We start from the raw sequence: 20033 nt of genomic DNA, 5'->3' as shown, positions 1-20033 counted from the left end.
TAAAAAGAGCATTTGGTATGAAATAGATATAGGTATAGATTAGGTATGAAAAATAGATCCCTGCTGTTAAAGAAATACACAGCATTATGGAAATACAGCATGGAATTATTAGCACTCATCATGCAGTATCATGCTAAATTCAATAAGCCTATAAGTGATTAATAAATAAAACTAATAGCAATAACCAATGGGAAGGATTGTATCCATAACTTCAAAAGAACCTAGCATGGGGAGTTTCTAATTGTGTTTTAATTTTGCTTGAATAATTGCACTGGAAACTGTTTTACTGCATGCCAGAGGAGAATCCAGCAATAATCCTTGTGACAAAAGCTAGTAAAAGAAACTCAAATTTTGAATACCATAGGTGCACAACAAGCGATTTACGATTAGGCTATCAAAAACTGGCTAGAAAATATATTCAACACCAATCTTAACAGATTATATGTTAAAAAATAAATCCAAAAGAGAGCCTCAGCAATCAAGGTGGGGAAAAAAAATCATTAAGTATACTTTCATTATTTAGTCCAGCTTTGTTAAAGACAGTTTTTTTGTCCTACTTTTAAACTTTTCCTTGTTTTTACACTATAACTTTTTGTGAACTTCATTTAATTAGCCACTGGTATAAGTAGAAATATTGTACTGCGAGTAATTGAAGCTGAGCCTTAATTTATGTTATTGACTTTAAATTGGACATCTGGTTGTTCCAAAAAGCTCACAGAAGAGTCAGATTTAGAGGCAATGTTGAGAGCGGGTGTTTTTGTCAGTGCCATAAGGAAGGTTAAAAAGCACAGCTCCAATATTCTTCAATTAAATTCTAACATTTTGCCACCTTCATTCTTAGTGATAATGGAATTTGCATTGAATGCTGGTGTTTAACAAATTATATTATTCAGGAATTTGACATTTGAGGCATTTCTAAGAAATACATCCTCTCTTAAGGCTGTTTAGAAGTATATAATCTCTGAACCACTAAAAGTTAATAGCTATTTTATGAGACCGATGCCTAAGAATATTCAAATTCAAAAGTGACCTGTGTAAATATACCTTTAAATTGTATTTGATTGGTTATCATTCAAAGTCCATGCCAACTATTTTTTCAGCTGTGTCCCCTTGACAAGTCCATGCTTATACCACATGACTGAACACACCGCTGAGTGATTTCTTATAATCTCATAGTTAAATCTCTAAGCAATTTTTGCAGCAAGTTTTTTTTCTGTGACAGCCAAAGAGAATAATGATGTCAAACATGTGACTTCATGCAGCAAATTCTGATATTAATGGGAGCACAACATAGGAAACTTCTCTCCAAAGGAGAGCACTGAGTATCATGTGTCATAGTGTCCTGGGTTCAGCTTAAACCGTGACACAGTTACTTGGTGTACACTGGGAATTTTTAGTTAACTAGTAACAAATCATAGTAACCTGTTAAAAGGTAAATTACTGATTAAATTACAGACTAATTGGTACCAGATTTATTTTCATTTTTTAATGGCGCATTTCAAGCATGTTCCAGAGCAAAAACTTGTCAGAGATGGGGCAGCAGGTGACAAATACAAGGCTAGCCCACAACCCTAGATATTTCAAGGATAATTATAATCAATCCTTCTGATTTAAAGGAATCTAGACTCCACAGTGTATGAAGAAATTGATAAGTTCCTGGGCTTTTCATCAGAATAAATACGAGTCTTACATCACCGATATTAATAAATACATCACTGTTAACTCAGCCCTGTATTGTCATGTCCTGGGCTTTTCATCAGAATAAATACGAGTCTTACATCACTGATATTAATAAATACATCACTGTTAAGTCAGCGCTGTATTGTCGTGTGTACACAGTGCCCCAAAGTTACAACACCACAGGAACTTGCACTCTCCAGTTGTAGAATACCCTGGAGAGAAATGACACCAAGAAGATTACAAAATGCTCCTGCAAACCTGAGGCATGCCATCAAGACATACTATATTTCAACACAGCAACTCAGCTGTTGCAGGCTCAGAAAGGCTCCCCGGCTTTCTGCGGTTGAGAAATTTAAGTGTGTGAGGGGAACCAAAAAGATGGCTGTTCATTCATTGAGTGAGCCAGGTGAGCACCAGCGCTTCCCTCTGCGCTCTTTCCCCCGAGCGTAGCAGGAACAGGCGCCCTGCGGTGTGCCCCGAGTGCCTCCCTCCATCCCCGCCGCCTCCACCTCGGCGGCAGGTTATCCACCCGCTCCGCCGGTCGCAGGACCCCGCTCCCCTCCCGAGCCTCGCTCCCTGCCCGAGTGCAGCACCATGGACACAGCGCCCGGCTCCCGCCGCTCGGGGGAGGCCGCCGGGCCGGGCCGGGCCGGGCCGGGCAGCGCCGCGGGGCGCACCTGGAGGAGCCCGGGCCGCGGGGTCCTCCCGCCGCCTCGTCGACGGCCGCCGCGGGGCAGCCCCGGCCGCTCTCTCCCCGCCCACACGGACGCCGGCAGCCCGTGTCCCCTCAGGGCCGTGCCCCGCACGCCCCGGTTATCCCCGTCGCTCCGGGAAAAGCGCCTTAACCCCGCACCCTTCCCTCCCGCCACTCCGAGCATCCACAGCACCACAGCCTCTTACCCGGCGCGGGGCGCAGCTCCTGCCCGCGCACGCCTCCCCTCACCGCCGGCAGCCCCTCCGAGCTCCGCCACCCCTCTCCAGACAGAGGCGCCCCTCACGATGCACCCCCCCCCCCCCCCCCATGTCTCCCTCAGCGCGGGGCTCTGCCCCCTCACCTCAGGGGAAGGTCCCCCGCAGCCCGCACTGACCCGGCGCTGTCAAAGCCTCAGCGGGAGAAACTGTTCCCTTCTAGTGGGATAAACTCCCCCGCTCGGCCCGTCCTACCGGGCAGGCACCGCCCCTGCCGCCCGGCACCGCCTCCTCCGTCCCACACGGCCGGCGCTGAGGGGCGAGCCGCTGGCGGGAGCGGGGCGGGGGCTGAGGCTGAGGTAACCGCGCGGAGGGACCCGGGCTGAGGTACGGGCGGCGGCCGCCGGGTATGGCACCGAGAGGGACGGGGCGAAGCTGGCCCCGGAGCGCGACCCGGAGGAGGACGAGGACGAGGAGGAGGCGGCTGCGCTGCTCCTGCCTCTCCTCTTTACACCGCGACCGTTCTCCCGAGCCACTTCCCTCCGGGTCCGTGCTCGCTGAGCGACACCGCAGGAGTGTACCTGAGGGCAGCCCGCGGGCCGCTGAGCGGGTCTGGAATTTGATCTCTGCTCTCTGTAATCTCCTGTTAACTGAAAATGCAGGGGTTTGGTTTTTTTTTCCGGCTGCTAACTGCTTTCCTTTCGCATTCCCGTTCTGCAGCTAACTCCTCTGCGCTGCCTGTAGTTGGCTTGGTCACCTCACGGCAGCCTGTACCCCACTATGGCAGGAGTAAAGGCTTTTCTGAAACGATTCTTAGCAGTGACAGAGGTAAATGGCATTTATTTTTCCCTTCACTTTCTTATAGCTACAGATTATCTCCCCACCACCACCATTATCCCCCTTTCCCTCCTCCCTCCAGGAATGCAGAGAGAAATGGTACAGGCAGAGCTCGGTAAGGCTCAGTGGAGAGCAAGTTCCAACAAGCATGTAGCCTCCCTCTATTTCACCTCAGAATCTCTTAAAAAGAAGTTAGATGTGGAAAAAAAAGTCATAAGATCAACAGGCTTTAGGGAGTCATCTTGTAAGCCGAGATGCCCCAGGATACAACAGTTTATCTTTAAAAACTGTTGATCTCTTGGACATCACAAGGAGATTCAGAGGATCCGAACTTTACCTCATTATCGTTCTTAGTCATCAAGCATTTTGAAAGAGAGCCTACATTTGCTTCATTATTTGTATACTGAAGGCAATTTATAGATTAGAGTTGAATACGTCAAAATACCTGCTCTACTTATAGATACTAACATCGCCTACAGCTTTTTGTTTATGAGAACAGTCTTTCTGTCTGTAGAGGCTTGAAGCCTCGTGCTAATTTTGTTGAGAATTAGCTGTCTATTTGTATAGGCTTGAAGTAAGTGTTACTTCTGCCTTGACATATCAAGGGTTGGGTTGTTCTTTTTTTTTTTTTAATCCATGCTTTTCTCCCCATCCAAAATTTTTAGCCTGGAAATCCTTTGTAAACTGTTTGTTTGTTTGTTTAGCATACATCAGTAATACCTGTTCAGTAATACCCTGGCTCAGAATTAGGAGCCAGGTACTAGAAACAAGTAAAACAACACCTCAGAATTAGTACAAGATGCTATGGATGGATAAACAGGCAAATGTGGGTGAAATAACAACAGCACAGGGTTAAATACCAGAATTATGACTGTTTCTAATCATTTTACAGCAATGCCTCAGGTAGTTTCAATACAATGTTAAAAGAAGAAGGATCTTAGCTGGACACCTCCACAGAATCTGGGTCTAGCTCTGCTGAGAACAGAAACAACACTGTTCTCTGTGCAAACTGCTGAGGAATATACCCGTTTAGTTTCAGTGTCTGACTAACAGAGGAGCCCTCCCAAAAATCTGGGCTTTAACATGCAAATTTTTTAAAACTACATGAAACTGGGAGCATTCCAAAGCCTAACATATACTAATGGATATCCGACTGTGACCATAAACTCATACTTTGAGCCTAGACTCGAAATAAGTTCAGAAGTAAAGCAGAAATGCAAAGCATAGTTTAGATTTTAATTAAATTGCAAATAGGGGTATATCATTCAGTGAAGAGAAATCAGCCAAACAGAGCTTTCAGAGAAGTATTACAAATACCATATCATTTTATTTGTTATAAGCATTATGTTCTCTTAGCAAGTTCATCCTTTGTACGGAACTAATAAAATACAAAGCAGAAACAGTAATATTGACATATATACAAATTAGATTTTGTAAATGTATGTTTTAACAGATTGAGATAGAAAAGGAAAAATTACATTGATTTCCTGCTTAACATGGATTTTTAGGTAGTATTTGGTGCCTCATTAAATATCTCTTTTAGAAAGACAACTAATCTTAATTTGAAGAATCAAGAGATGAAGAGCCCATAAATTTTCTTTGGAAGTTAAAAATGTGCTTTATTATAGCTTGCGTTAATCCGGTTTTCTGTATTAACAGAGAGTGGGGGTTTTTCACACATGGAACACAGAAAGCCAATCATTTCATATGGGTAAAGAAATAAAACAGGCTACAAATATATTATCTATTCTATAATTAATTCTAGAGTTTCATTACACAGTATTGAAACGGTGATAATAAAGAAATTATTAATTTCTCATACAGCTTTTGTTTGCATTATTTCAATGCCTGGTTTTGCATTATGCAGAATTTCTCACCTACTTATCTGAGAGAATTCCTAAATTTGACTGGGATCTTCAAGCATTATGAAACAATAATAAAATGTCAGGGTTAGGCCTTCATGAGCATGAGCAATTCTTCCCTAAATTCAAAGACAAGCAGAAGGGCCTCTAAGCATCAGTTCTAGTTTTAAAATTAGAGGATAACTTGTCTTCACAGAAGATTAGTTATACTTGGAGTATTTTATTGACTATAAAATCCTTAGTTATCTCTTTCCATGTAAAAGAATCACATTTTATATTACTTTTAATAATTCAGTTTTTCATGGTAAGTCTTTTTGAAGAGTTTGTTGCCTCTGAAAAAGAAACCCTTATTTCTACATATACTTATTACTATTCATTATTAATTTCAATTATTCAGAAAATTTGAAGCAGGTTATATTGAATCATATGGCAAAAATAGTCTCACTGAAATGAGAAAGGATACATTGTGGAATCTCAAGGTGGATAAGGGTACTAGTATGGACCATACAATCTCTCTTAAATTTCTGTGCAACAGGTTCTAAGGTGTGCTAGGTAGGGTTTTATGGTTTGATCTGAGGTTAGAACAATCAATCTATCAGAGACTCTGTCTGTGATACTGTGATTTTTAAGATGACTTGAGAAGGACAGAAATCGTAAAAGCTAATAGAGGTGAAAGATTTATGCCTCCTTCTCTCTTTGCAAAAATATGCTAGTTCCAACTTTTGCTTAGTTATTTTGATGTTTCCACTGTGTCTATGCTCCAAGTCTCTAGATGCCTTACAGAGGTTTAAAATCACAAATCACACAGCACGTCCCATCTCAGTATTCTGGATGGAAAGAAAAATTATCTAGCCAAACTTAACATCTAGAGGGCAATCTCATGCACTAGCATGAGACTATCAGTGTGACTGTAAATCTAGCAGTCAGAAGAACAAGTTTTGATTGTGGAAATTGCATTGCTTTAAAGAAAGGGAGTTTAAGTAAGCTAGAATACTGTTACATTGCTGCCTTTTTTTGAAAGTAACTGTGTATTTTCTCTTGTGTTATGTAGTTTTTAGATTTATATATCTGGTGGTCTTTTACTAATAACAAGAACTTTGTCTTAGCATATCTTATTCTGTCTTTATTGGCAGGTTCACTTTGGGAAGATATGTTTGTTAAAGGTATTTTTGAATATTCCACTGTACTTCTGTCTTCAATTTTCACATTCTCTATATACATAATTTTACTTGAAGAAAATCAGAAGTTTAAACTATTGGTGGTGTTTTATACATGTGTGTAGCAAAGCCTATAGTATAAACCACATTTCTTGAAGTGATGTCAGAGATCTACCCCTTGGTATGATTCCAAACTCTTTGGAGATTGCACTCCGGTATTGTTATACTGCATTTAGCATGCTGTGCCTTGGATCCAGCAAAACTGATAGGACTAGGCGTAATACAGATTTTTCATAGATAACTGTAGAGCGGGTCAAAACAAGAACCCTGCCAACTAAACATAATCCTCTTTTTCCCAAACTTTGAGGCTTAGACAAAAAAAGAACAAAATCCAATCGTGCCTGCTTTAAATTCAGTAAAGCCATGATCATACCAGGCTTCCTACCTCTAATTATAATGGATTTTATCCTTCAGCTTGGGCTCAAGGATATCCCAAATTCTTAACTTCATTGATTTCATACTGTCTTGAAGATAATAATTTCCTCTCTAGGATTGTCTGGTTATTCTATGATTGGATATTACCTTCATGTGCTAGTCCCATTCTGATCAAACAGGTCCAAATTGCGTATCACGCACAGGTAGCAGGCAAAAGAATATACAGGAATGAAGAGCTCAAGTATATACTGCTGTCAGATTCGTTAATCCATCTGAAATTTATTTCTGAAGGAAAAACTTTAAAGTAACCGAAAGTTTATGACCATTTTGAGTCTCATTTAAAGACAGTTTATCCTGATTTCTCGGGTGATTAAGTTCAAACAGATTTATGAATGTGGGTTGCTCAACTTCATAATGTCAGATTTCTACAACAGTACATGCTTAGACATCTTAAATTAGCAGCTGATGCAACCAAGACTTAGAGTTGTGCTAATATGAGATAGGAAGGAGGTGGCTGCTCTTGTGGTTAAAGCATGGGACTAGCTGCTGAGAGGTCTAGGTTCTATTCCTGGTTGTGTCACTGACTTCCTGTGGGTCACTGAGCCACTTAGCTGTGTCTCTTTTACTTGTATATAAAATGGAAATAATGCTTACATTGCCAAAGTACCATGAGGCTGAACTTGTTAGTGTTCATGTAATTATTTTATGCTCATAAAAGGACTTATGTATAACTGTACCAGCAGGTCAAACCCTATATTCCTAATGTAATTCCTTTCATGTAATTTGCTATGTCTTTCTCACACAGCAACTCATTGATTCCATTGATTAAGACTAAAAACTCAAAAGTGCAAATTTTAAATTAGAACATCTAGAGAACTTTGCTTCCAGGTTCCGATCAAACATTTGTTAATGAAGAAAATGGAGTTATCTTTGTAAAACTGTGAGAAAGGTAGTTTTGTGGTGTTTACTCCCCCATAATTGTTAAAAAAGAATTAATTCTCTCCTCATACCATTGTTTTTTTTGGAGGATTGTGTGAAGATCTCTTGTTACTTCCATTTCCTATAACCTTTGTCCTGCTTTATAGTTTCTTACACATTGTTGTGATGGGATTAATTTGAAATACTATTTTTAAAATCCCTGCTTTTTACATATTTTACCCTAATCTCCAGGGTGCTCTAGATAGATGTAGGAAATAGTGTTGGTCAACTGATTCTGTAGAAAAGCAGTAGTAGTATACACTGCAGCTACTAAACCCCCGTGAAAGGCACAGGATCAAGAGCATCTCCTGGTATCCTGCCTAGCCCTAGGGATTAGTTCCTCAGCATTTCAGCCACAGTGGCATGGATCTCAAATTCATGCTATTTCTATTGCAGAGGGGGAAATCTGGAAGGGTTTAAACCAAGGAGATTGATGTGTCTTTCAAATAAATGGTAAATTAGGTTCATACATTTAGAGTCATAGAATAAGTTGAGTTGGATGGGACCTTCAAAGCTCAACCGCCTGCAGTGAGTAGGGACATCTTCAACTAGAGCAGATTGCCCAGAATCACATTCAGCGTGGCCTTGAACATCTCCAGGGGTGGTGCATCTACCACCCCTCTGGGCAATCTGTGCCAGGATTTTACTACCCTCATTGTAAACAGCTCTTGTCTCACAGCCAGCCTGAATCTCCCTCTTTCAGTTTAAAACCATAACCCCTCGTTCGATTGCAACAGGCCCTGCTGAAAAAGTCTCTCCCCATTTTTCTTATAGGCCCACCTTTTTTTTTTTACTTGCATATACTTATAAGCATTTTAAATATTTTGTGATTCTTTAGGACAGATATAGTTGTTACAGGCTGAAGAAAAATTAGTTGGCATGCAGACTATGCTATAGATTTAATTATGAAATACCTTCATTAGTCTTTGCGGCAGATGGGTTGCATGGCTTTCAATAACGAGTTAAGACTAAATAAAGCAGTTGGACTGCTAAAACCTCTTTTGTCTTTGTATATATTTTTTTATTATAATGCTATATAATGAACATATATTATTATAATACTACACATCCTAAACTAATGTCATTTGAGGAAGGTTCTGAAAGAATCACGAGGAGCAGTGGCATAACAATGACATGGAAGCATCCCTTCCTTACATCTCACAAACTGTATTGCTTCCTTTCCATGGAAGTTGTGACCACTGAGGTACACCCCAACAAAATGCACACAAAATTATTGACTTCTATGCCTGGATTCACAGGTAGCTGTGTGAGACTACTGACAGCAGCACAGTGAAAAAGTACATTAATATTTGTAGTGTTAGGGCATAATATTTTTCAAATGCTGTTTTGTGTAAATGTACACAGATGCTGAACTCAGAGGCCTCAGATGACAGTTTCTACTGCGTAAACAGTATCTGCTTACTCTGTGATTAAATCTTCATCATAAAAATGTTCTGCCAACATGCGTGGAATTTTGCTGGGTAGAGAAGCAGTAGCTTTAATCCTTACTGACTGTTGAATTTTGTTTTGCAGAAGCACAAGGAAATAAAATATGGTCAGGCAATACAGCTTGAAATAGCTGTTATTTTAAAGTCATCGTGCTTCATTCATGCAAATAGTTCCATTGGTTTGTGGGCTGCCCTTCTGACTCTTCTTAGTCGTTCAAGTAAATCATTATTTTGATCTACGATCTTAAAACTCTTAAAAAATAAAGTTTGGCTTTTAGTCTGTGCTAGCCATTTGAGGATGCCAGGTAATGTTAGGAGTGAATCAGGGGCTATTTTGGGAGAAAAATATTACAATAATTTGCAGGAAATAACCTTTTTGTTCCAAAACAGCTGTCATTGAACACTATTATATCTACAACAATTAAAATTATCTTTGGTAACTTTTAGTATTTGGCATTGCTCCATTATTGTTCAGTTAAATATTTTTCAAGTATGTTAGGACTTCTGCCCACTGTGTGCTTGAAACCCTCTATTATCAATACAGAAGCTCTCTCACTTTTGTCACATTGTAGCTTCTCATGGCAGGACATGCGATCTCTTCTGGGCAGATTCTTTGCCATTCTATAGAACAGCAGCAGGACTTCTACAGAGCACTGATGACTCAACATTTACAGTCGAGAATTTGCATTTTAATATGAAGTGTTGAATGCCAAAAGAAAAAAAAAATAATTAAAAAGAATGTGCTAGCACATATAAAGTGAATTAGGAAACGTGCGAACATCCTGGTGAATTTAAATAGCTGGTTGGATCAGAACTGGAGGAAAAATAACACTGGGTCAGGAACAAAACACAAAGCAGGCAGAAACCTTGTATTTGTAATTTAGGTTATAAATACTCACTGCTAAAAAATTCTGTGTTACAAAATGGAATTGATTAAAAAAAAAGGCAGGTTTTGAGGGTGCTGCTGATTGATGGCTTTAATAGGCTTCAAATAATAATTGAGAATATTTCCAGTGCTGAGACTTTGTGTTCACTCAGATCATAAGTAGTGACATAGTTTGTGAACTGTTCTTCAGAATGAAATCTGTATTATTTGTTTTGTAATAGCACTTGTGGGTCCTACTCATGGCTTTGAGTCCTCAGGATTAGCAGAGCAGAACTTTTCAGAGTCCTATGTTGTATGTGTGTAACATATAGTAATGTTTCATTAATAGCACATTTGCATGCTGTGATATGCTTACTTGCATTTGCATCACTATAAGATACTATAGAAGCATCCCTTCAATGGAACATGTATCAGGTGCCATCAAACTGATTTTTCTACATAAGATTTTACTCTGCAAACTTAATTATTTGTATTTTCTTACCCTATTCATTGTTGTGTTTGCAAAAAAAATGGGAACAGGCAGAGGACATTGTGCCAATTTTTGGTATTTGAGTTTGGTATATACCATCAAATAATAAAACGTAGCAGTTTAGTACACTGTGGACTGTAGCCTGGCAACCCACAGTTGTTTCAGTGAACTAAAGTAGACTGAATCTGAACTCTCCTGCTTGCTGTTGAAAATATCTGGCATTTGGGCCAGATCACCCCTTTGTGTGTTTGCTTCTGTGGACCTTTCATTATGCTGTGTACAGTTCTTTGGTCCAGCAGCTGAACCTGAAGCAGTAAACTAAAGCAGTTGAACCGAAGTACAGAAAATAGAGGTAAAATGGTACAATAGAAAATCTGATCAAACTGGAAAGCTGTAATTTACATTGATATTGTGTTTCACTTATTCCAGCTCAGATACGCTTAGTTATAAAGCATCCACATATAAAAAGGAATTTTGTTGTGTGGAGTTAGGCTCTGCTATTTTCTTTAAATAGACATTATAGGTAATTCAACTTGTGTCACTGAAAATCACTGAAAACCTAATCTTTTTAATAATAACATACAGATAATAAAGTGTATCAGAAAACAGAATTTTCTCTCTTAAGAGAGAAATTCTCTCTTAAGGAGAGCATAGCCCCTCTCCTTAAAGTATAACAGCACAAACTCAGTCATAATTAAAGTCACATTTTCAGTAACAGCTGTTTTTCCATAATTTGTTTTGTCAATGATCATTTACACGTTTTCAAATGACCACAGAGTGAGCAAACATCATTTGAAATGGGAGGGAAAAACATTGACAGCTACTTCTTCCAGATAGGCCACAAAGGTGTCAGCTCACTGGGGAATAGCCCTGATAATTTCACTCCTAGAAATAGATGGAGAGACACTGACAGAGCATGGAATTGGCAACAAAAAAGGTTTTGGGGGAAAAAATGGCTTGTTTGTACACTGCAAATTGGACAGCTTTGTCCTTTTCGCTGGCAGGATAGAACTACTTATCAAATTGTGCATGTATATAAGCAAAAAGCATAACAACAAATGTTCAAGATGTGAAAAGCAAAACTTAAAATTTTATATTCTATATCGTCATGCTAGATGCAGAGGTGGGGGGTTGTATGGTTTCATCTTTCATTGTGATTATTGGGAGAAAAAAAAAGATAGAAAAATTACTTTTATCTCTAGATATATGTCCAGAAGATTACTGTAGTGTTCTTGCTTGTGAGAATGTAGCCCATGCCTCAGAATTAAGTTATTAAAACTCCTAATCTTAGCTCAGAACCAAGAAGTGATTTAGGGTAACTGCTCTCACATAGGGCAGCAAACTCCTTCCATTCTATCTTTTCTGTCTCCAGTTTCCTGTTTACTCATCATGCAGTTCCAGCCTCTTTCTGTCAGGAGTTCTTTACTTGTGAGTGTACCTTTTTGGGGGTTGGAAACCTCAGCTCCATTTGTACAGGGTTTTACCTCAGTTTTTTTGTTATATAGTGTTCCCATTTTTTAAATTGTATGGTGTGATCTCTTATGGTCTGACCCATTTATAAGCTCAGGTTTTTAAATGTTCTCAAGCCTTTCTTTTATTTAAGGTTTCTACTTCTGAGAAGCAGTCCTTGTTCAAATATATGCATTTCTCTTACTGGCAGTAGTTTCTGAAACAGACAGCAGTAGATCTTATTGCCCAGTTATGTTCTTTTTCTTCCCTAACACTCTGAAACCATTTAAACTGGGAAAATAATGACTTCCAGTAGCCAGGTGAAATTAGGACTGTGGAAAAGAAACCCAGCCAATCTGCTGTGGATTTGAGGGAATGCCAGCAAAGCCAGAAGTTAAATTCCCCTCTTTCTGACTTCATTATCTTTCTGTCTTTTAAGAATTATTATCAAAATATTTCCTATTAGTGTTTCTGGAAGATCTGGTAGTGTTATTCGTAGGACTGTATTTGTGTATTCCTTCACACATCAAAAATTAATTATATAGTTAGTTATTCTCAACATTTTCAGTAGTGCTGACTTCCAGCTACACTTCTACTCTACACTTTTGTACTATACACTTTTACACTGTACTGCTTTTCCATATGTCAGTTATCTATCACCCTTAAACTTAAATAACATCAGCTGAAAAAAAAAGATAGAAAAAGGACTATCATCTCTAGATAAATGCCCAGAAGATTACTGAGATGTTCTTGGTTATAATTCCTCAGAATTAAGTTATTGAAACTTCTAATCTTAGCTCAGAAAACTTTATTAAATAACAGCAATTGAGCTAATTTTTTCCCATAACTAATTTCAAATTGAAATGTGTCCCTCAACCCATGTTAGAAGTAGAGAGTTGCCCTGGACATGAGCCAGTCTTTTAAAATCCTTTTTGAATGAGAAAGGACTAAAATTGTCTTAGTATCTTTGGTTTGCTTAACCTGTGTCTTTTAACCATTGGGTGTCATTTGGAGCAGCATTACCAGTCTGCCTGTGCCCCCAAGCTTTGGAAAAATCATTTCTTTCCACTTTTGCTTCTATTAAAAAGGCAGCCACACCACTCTTGCTGATGCGTTAAGACAGAGCACAAGTGGGCATATCCTGCTGTCAGAAATGTGCACACATGTGACTTACAACAGGAATTGTGTGGGTGTCTGAGATCAGAGCTTGGTCTGACGCGTGCTCTGTCTGAATTAGCATCCCCTTATGCTGTAGGGTAGTGAAAAACTTCACCCAAGGTCCAGAAAAGGAAGAAGCACATCGTGCTCTGTAAGTGTGCAGCAGGGGTCCCGGGGGCTGGCTGAAGCCCTGCGCTTCCCGAGAGGAGAAGAGGGAAAGGAGGGAATCTTTCTAATGAGGCTGATAAATTGTGTGTATGGTAGGGGTGGGATCAGAGCTGAAAGTAAAAAAAGGTTTCTTCTAACAAGGAGCAGATTTTCTGTGTTCTCCTGACCTCGTTGTTCCATTCACTGAAACACTGTCTTGATTTTCTTTCTGTGCTTGGGGAAGCAAGGAACTAGGAGGGCTTTTTGATCTCTCCTGGGTACTTCGGAGCAGGGATTCCAGGTGTATGCTTCAAAACACATCTTTTGGAGAAAAGGGCATTAACAAGAACCAGTTGTCTGTTTCCCCTGCTGGTTCTATCTATTGTTTCAATTAGACACTTCTGCTGTTCTCAACCATTGCTAAATGCCACTAAAAGGGGTTTCAGACTAACACAAACTTTCTGGATCTAGAAATGTATGTAGGGCACAACAATAACACCAAAAATCCCAAACATCAAACCAAAAGCAGAATAACTGTCAGAATCATGATTAAAAGGTCTATCTGGAGTCTTCAGATTGATTCACATCATAGAAAACCTTAAGCATAACCAAAATTCAATTTAAGAAGCATTGACTTCCTAGGTCTGCATTCACTTGTTTTCAACACAGATCTCTCTTTAGTTTCACATCCCTTAGACAGACCTATACTTCTATCCCAGAGGCACAACAGAAAGACACCTGGGTACACACCACAGGCTGCAGTTTGCCTGAGCTGAGGGAAATGAATCTGCTGGAATGCTGGAACTTTCTTCCCTGCCTGAACAATGCATCCTGACCCCCAGCATCCCACTTGTCCTAGGAAGAAACTGGCCAATCTAACAGTGGGAAATGAAATGCAGAGGAATAATTCCCTTAAAAAAAATGAGGACAGCAGTTAGTGGAAGAAGGATAGCTACAGTTTGATCAATTGCCTGCTAGCCAGTGATGTCTCAAAGACAGACTGCAGGTGGGGAAAACAGAGAGGAGGACCTTTCCAAGACAAGCATGTTCCTGGGTTTATGTCCTAATATTGTGCATCTAAAACCATTCACATCAGACCTTTTGGTGAGTGGTTTTTCAGCTATAGAATCTCTGGTTTCTTTGTAAAAGGTTTTTGTTTGCAGGTTTTTTTTGGTGGTGGTGTAGTTTTCTTTTTTGGTGCTAAAATTTTTAAGTCTGCTTTAAGCTTTCTTACAAGGACTGCATTTCTTTCCTATGTGATGTTACCTGTCCTGTGGCTAGGAAAACTGGCATTAGGGAGTCCTGTTGAAGAGAAACATACCTGACCTGCCTTTCGTGTTCCCTTAAGTGAATGTCTTTCCCTGGCAGTTTATGGGCAGAAACGTTAAACATTAAAAATCTGCTCAATTGTGTAGAAGATTCTTTGAGTAGATAAATGACCCTGTAATAACTTCAACTCTCCAAGCAGATGTTAATTAGGCTGTGAGTAATTTCTAAAGCATTGCCATAGTGATAGTTTCCAGAATGTTCTCTGCTCAAAGTAGAATTTGGGAAATTCCTTTTATAAAGGGGTTTTAGTTATTCCTGGAATATAAGAGAACAAAAATGTTTCCAAAGATTATTACTTTTTAATGTTATTTTATTCACTTAAACCAGTGAGGTGATTTGACCTGTTTATGGACTTCCTTACAGGATAGAGCTGTATTCTGAATGATACAAGAGTTGAGGAAGTTTTCTGTGTTACTGAAGATCTTGTGGATTAAAAGTGGCATTGTAGTACCAGCACTTCGACCACAACTCCACATTTGTACATGTCACTACCATGAAACAACTTCCATTAATGTCATTATTTGTATGTGTGTATCAATGAGTGCAGGAATCAAGACTTCATTTTAATGTCTGACAGTGAGATGAGCAGAATATAATCTCTTGCTCATTTTCTCACAACTATGGGTAGCCTCTGAGGGGTGCTTTGCCCCATCTCTGTTTCGGTTAGTGGTCTGCAGTGCATTATGGAAAACAGACAAGTTCTTGTCTGCAACTTTGTTTCCCAACTCTGGAAAGCTGTTTCAGACTCCTATGGAACTATAGGTGCCTGCCTGAAAGCTAGAAGCAGACAGAACTGAAACTTAAAACGTACATCTCACACCTTCAAAAATGGCAATGATGAGTGACAACTTTTGCTTGGACTTCTAAGCACACACTTCCTAACTGTGAGGGAGGGGAAGATGCTAGGAAATGGCAAACTCAAGAAGTAAGAGAAGTAGCTTCTCTAAAGATATTAAGTTCCGATACAATTGCTTTGCTCATGTGTTAATTTGTGTCTGAAAATGACCCTCAACTTGTCCTTCTTATGGACAATTTTTTCTCCAAACCTTCTCCTTTTCTGTGCACACTGAGGTGTTCTTATCGTTTCCCCTGGATAACTGCGTGTCAGGTATTTTTGCCTGCTTTCTTTGTTGGTGGCTTATGATAAAGTGTTAAGGCTGAGAAAAGGTCCTGGCATCTTTCTGTACAGAAGCAGAAAGATTTTGTTGAGGTAGTATTCTGTTTTGGCTGTGTGTGCCAGAGTGGATTTATAGACATAAAGGAGCATTTAGACATAAAAGGAGCACCTTTATGCTTGATTTCAACACCACCAAAGAATTACCAATGAGATAAGAAAAGATGGAGTACTAGTAAAAATAAGTGATGTTTTCTAAATTACTTAACAATTTAAATGGGCTCCTCCGTTGCAAAGACCACTGGAGGACTATTGATAACAGTTTAAGTGTAATGGTATGTAGGAAGCTCTGTTAGGAGACAGTAAGAGAGCTGCACTACACTTTACAGCATTGTTACGACTTGTAGATATGAGGGACTTGGACCAACCTGTAAAAGGCAAAGGTCACTTGACTCAGTAACTATGTATGCAGGGAGGGCTCTTCTAGCACTGGAAACTGGAGAAAGAGGTAAAAGATGTAATATTTAATTCAGAGTAAGAACGTAATTGGAACCAGTCATCCAGAGAGTGATGTATGACTACCCAGAGCCTGCAAACCAAGTTTTAATAGATATCTAGAAGATATGGTTGATTATCAAGAAATAGTTAAAGGCTTGCTAGAGCAATACCTGGGGAGGTTTCTATGTCTTTGTATTATGTGGGAGATCAAATCAGATAATAATGCTTTCTGTCTTTAACATCCACAATATCTTTCTTTATGTGCCTGAATTTTTGAAGATTCGTAGTACCAAGCAATTATTTGACTTTGTCTGGAGTTGCTTTGATGCATTCTTTCCACTATGTTAAATAGTATATTGAATAGTAAAATCCATGTAACCTTTCTCTTAACATCACCTTTATCATCTGGGTTGGTTGGTTGGTTTTTTTTTCTCCCCTGTACATTTCCTTCATTCCTTCCATAATCTAAATGAAAGACCATCAATGCCTCCAGAGCTGTTCACAGCAACACTTTGTCTTTATAGTTTAATTCTGTGAAACTCTGTATTTAATCTTAGCTTTCTAAATGTTTAGATTTGCCACTTTCTGGTTCTTCTCTAGTTTTATATAAATGGGAACCATTTGGCATGTCTGACATCACATGTTCTGCCAAGCAGCAGAGAAGCTAATTGAAATACTCTGAGTATTTCAATTGCAATCTGTTGGCCAAATTCTCAGTTGTCAGCAACTCAGTTGTCGTAATCATGGAGCTCCACAACAGTACATGGAAATATGCCGACACAAATTGAGCCCACAGCCCATCTCTGTGACTGAGATCCGTTGTTTCATATACTGATGGAAAGGAAATTTTTTTTACATCCTGACACTGTTTTCTCCAGCAACATGGTTTCTCAGGAATTGCCACCTTTGTCCTCCTCATTATGGAATGTGCTATATCTAGCAGCTAAGATGAACTGTTGTACCATCCAGGATTGAATGGGGCAGCGGTCACATCCACTCTTGGCAAATAGTTTCAGCCTTGGATCCTGTTTCTTGTATCCTGATGCTGAGAGTTCTGTTTACTACAGTTTTCACAATAGGCTTTGAGAACGAGTACTCTGGGAACACAATAGTGTACCTCCCGAAGAGTTGCCAAGAGGGGAAAAAAATAGACTTCCTTCTTTGGCAGTGGCAGAATATAGGTAAGGCTAAGCAGCATTCTTAGCCAGCAAGAATGGCATAACAATATATTTTGACTCCAATAGCTCAAATGAAGGTTCCTTTGAGAAAATGCATTTTTCTTGGGCAAGGGGAGTCTACAATGGCTTTTCTTGTGAAAGAAGAATGCATATGGAGGTAAAGGAGAGGAGGATGGAATTCAAACATTGGAGGAGAAAGGGAACTATGAACATCTCGATTCTCAACCTGCTATAGGCCATAGGTAGCAAGAAATGCAATTTAAAGTAGAGGATACCGTGAGTGTCTACGAAAAATAGTAGGACATCCTGATTATAGGCAGTGAATCACAACTGCTTAAAGTCATCAAGAGGCATTCTAATATGAAAAATAGACTGTGATATCATGAATACCCATGAGATGTTTCTGGAAATATAGGAACAGTGACAGAAGGAACCAAAATGCACAGGACTGCTTCTCATCATCAGGCAGACTGATGCTTGATCTACTTCCCAGGAGTTGTTTTCTTGTATGGGAGAAGGACAGAAGGGTTGTGGTAAGAAGGAAAGAGAATATCCATCCTGCTTTTTTTCCTCATCTTCCCTGGAGAAGGAATAGTGTACCTGCCACTGAGGCTGGGCCTGGCCATCAACCACAACTCCTGTCAGAAGCAACGTGGCAGAGATAATGGTACTAAAGGACTGGGAATGCTCTTATACTGTAAGGGAGAGTGTACCAGTAAGGAGCTGGAAGCATAAAATCTAAATGAGGATACTTCACTGGGAAGGGGAAACAGAAGAGACAGACAGAGAATAAGGAAAGAAATAGGAAGAGCAAATAGATGAGTAGAGAAACTCCAGCTTCTGGATTTCTAGTCATTATGATTTCCTTACAGACTGTTACAGATTTTAGCTGTATGGGTGCTGATTTTGGGTCACCTAACAAAAAGGGGAGCTATAGCCTCATAACTGAGGCTCTAGCCTGATTGTGCCTCTTGTTTATACATGAGGCTTTTTTCCCTTTTTTCCTCAATCATAGTGTCAGTTTTGCTCATCTTCAGCAGCATTCACAACAGAATTAGTCAGACTTCCACTCAAAAGACATGTTTTTTAAATTAAGCTTTGACCAAAGAACAAATGGATTTAAAACCCAGGAAAAAAACATTTCATAGAACTTTGAGAAGTTCAGTAAAGCCCCAAACTTATAAATTCCACAGGTGTGATGAACCCCCCTTACTCTTGCCTGATATTTTCCTCGTCTCAGCCAGCGAAGGACTTCAGTGCCCCTGCTTTAATTCCCAATGCCTTTAAAATCAGACAGGACTTGTGCCTTAAACACACCTAATCTTCCCATAGCTCACCCCTTCTTTATTCAGAGCTTTTAATGTCTGTTTCAGTAATCACACAGAGGGTTCTGTAAACTGTGACAGTACCAACACAGTACAGTTGGGATGTCCACGGGTCATCCGCAGGGCAGGTGTACCCTGGGAAGACACACTGCGAACTCCCCCCGTTCCCCTGGCCAGATGCAGGATTGCTCTGGGGAAGGGGAGGATGAGCGCTGCTGTGGGTGGTGCACCGCAGCTTGCGCTGGTTGGCTGCAGCTCCCCTCGCACTGGAATATGCTGACTTTTGTATGTATGTGATAAATGTGTTTTAAGAATAGCAGTGATTTCTTAATCCAGTTTTGCAAGTACAAACAATTACAATGCCTTGTAAAAGAGTTGCTTAGATTCCATAGTCCCAATGTAACAAAGATCAAACTGCCTTGCAGCTTCTGTTGATCGCTTTTCTTCCTGCTCGAAGGAGGAGGGAAAGCAATACCAGAGTTTGAAATCTATATCTTAATTTCTTTATATGAACTTCTAGGGAAGAATATCAGAAATAGATCCTACAATTTTATTCTTTATTAATAGATGGTAGTAAGAATTGGTGGCTTTAAACACAATTGCTGTTTTGTGCTAGCAGTTCAATATGAATTTTCTAACAACCCAGTGTATATTGAAGAAATGAAAAAAAAAGCATTTTAGTTCCTCAGAACAGAGCAAACCAGTTTTTTTCTTAACACTTTCTACATTAGTGATGGGATTTCTGAATTATGCTGTTCTTTTAAGACACATGGGAGATTAAATATTTTATTGCTGTATGTGTGCAGCTATATTTCAGTTTTGAAAGGAAAGCCTAGAATGACATTTAAGCTCTATATGCCCAAAAGAACCCAAATCTGGATCTTCAGTTAAAACAAGAAATATGCGTTAGTGGGGTATTCTCTTTTTAAACCCAGTCCCTCATGTGCAATGCTGCAGTGGCATATGAAAACACACAGAAAATAAATCAGCACAATGTGACACTGTTGGCAGGAATACCTTTTTGCGTGTAGAAGATAATCCCAGGACTGATCTGGCATATGCTGTCTGAATTGTCTTGCGTCCCGAGGGTGAGTTATTCTTCTAACACAAGGCTCAACATGGAAGGTGTTTACCCTTTTAAATTAGGGATTACAGAATCTACATACAAAACTAC

General features: G+C 39.7%; 1 protein-coding gene and 1 long non-coding RNA gene across 3 annotated transcripts in view; one reads left to right on the top strand and one right to left on the bottom strand.

Moving 5' to 3' along the window:
• Positions 1-2889, bottom strand: part of PPARG (peroxisome proliferator activated receptor gamma) — a 58165-nt gene extending 55276 nt beyond the window's left edge. For both annotated transcript variants that reach the window (XM_062620644.1, XM_062620653.1), the window contains exon 1: positions 2736-2889. The gene's annotated coding sequence lies outside the window, so the exon portion shown is untranslated. The remainder of the gene's footprint in view (positions 1-2735) is intronic.
• Positions 2890-2985: 96 nt separating this feature from the next.
• LOC134164728 (uncharacterized) overlaps positions 2986-20033 on the top strand; it is a 66223-nt gene continuing 49175 nt past the window's right edge. Inside the window, exons 1-3 of the long non-coding RNA XR_009965225.1 lie at positions 2986-3199; positions 3310-3417; positions 6422-6451. This is a non-coding gene — a long non-coding RNA (uncharacterized LOC134164728). The remainder of the gene's footprint in view (positions 3200-3309; positions 3418-6421; positions 6452-20033) is intronic.

This window comes from Pezoporus occidentalis, unplaced genomic scaffold (genome assembly GCF_034315485.1).
Source record: "Pezoporus occidentalis ecotype Australia unplaced genomic scaffold, CSIRO_AGI_Poc_V1 ctg106, whole genome shotgun sequence".
Taxonomy (NCBI): Eukaryota; Metazoa; Chordata; class Aves; order Psittaciformes; family Psittacidae; genus Pezoporus; species Pezoporus occidentalis.
The sequence above is the reverse complement of the archived record's forward strand: the minus strand, read 5'-3'. Positions and strand labels throughout refer to the sequence as shown.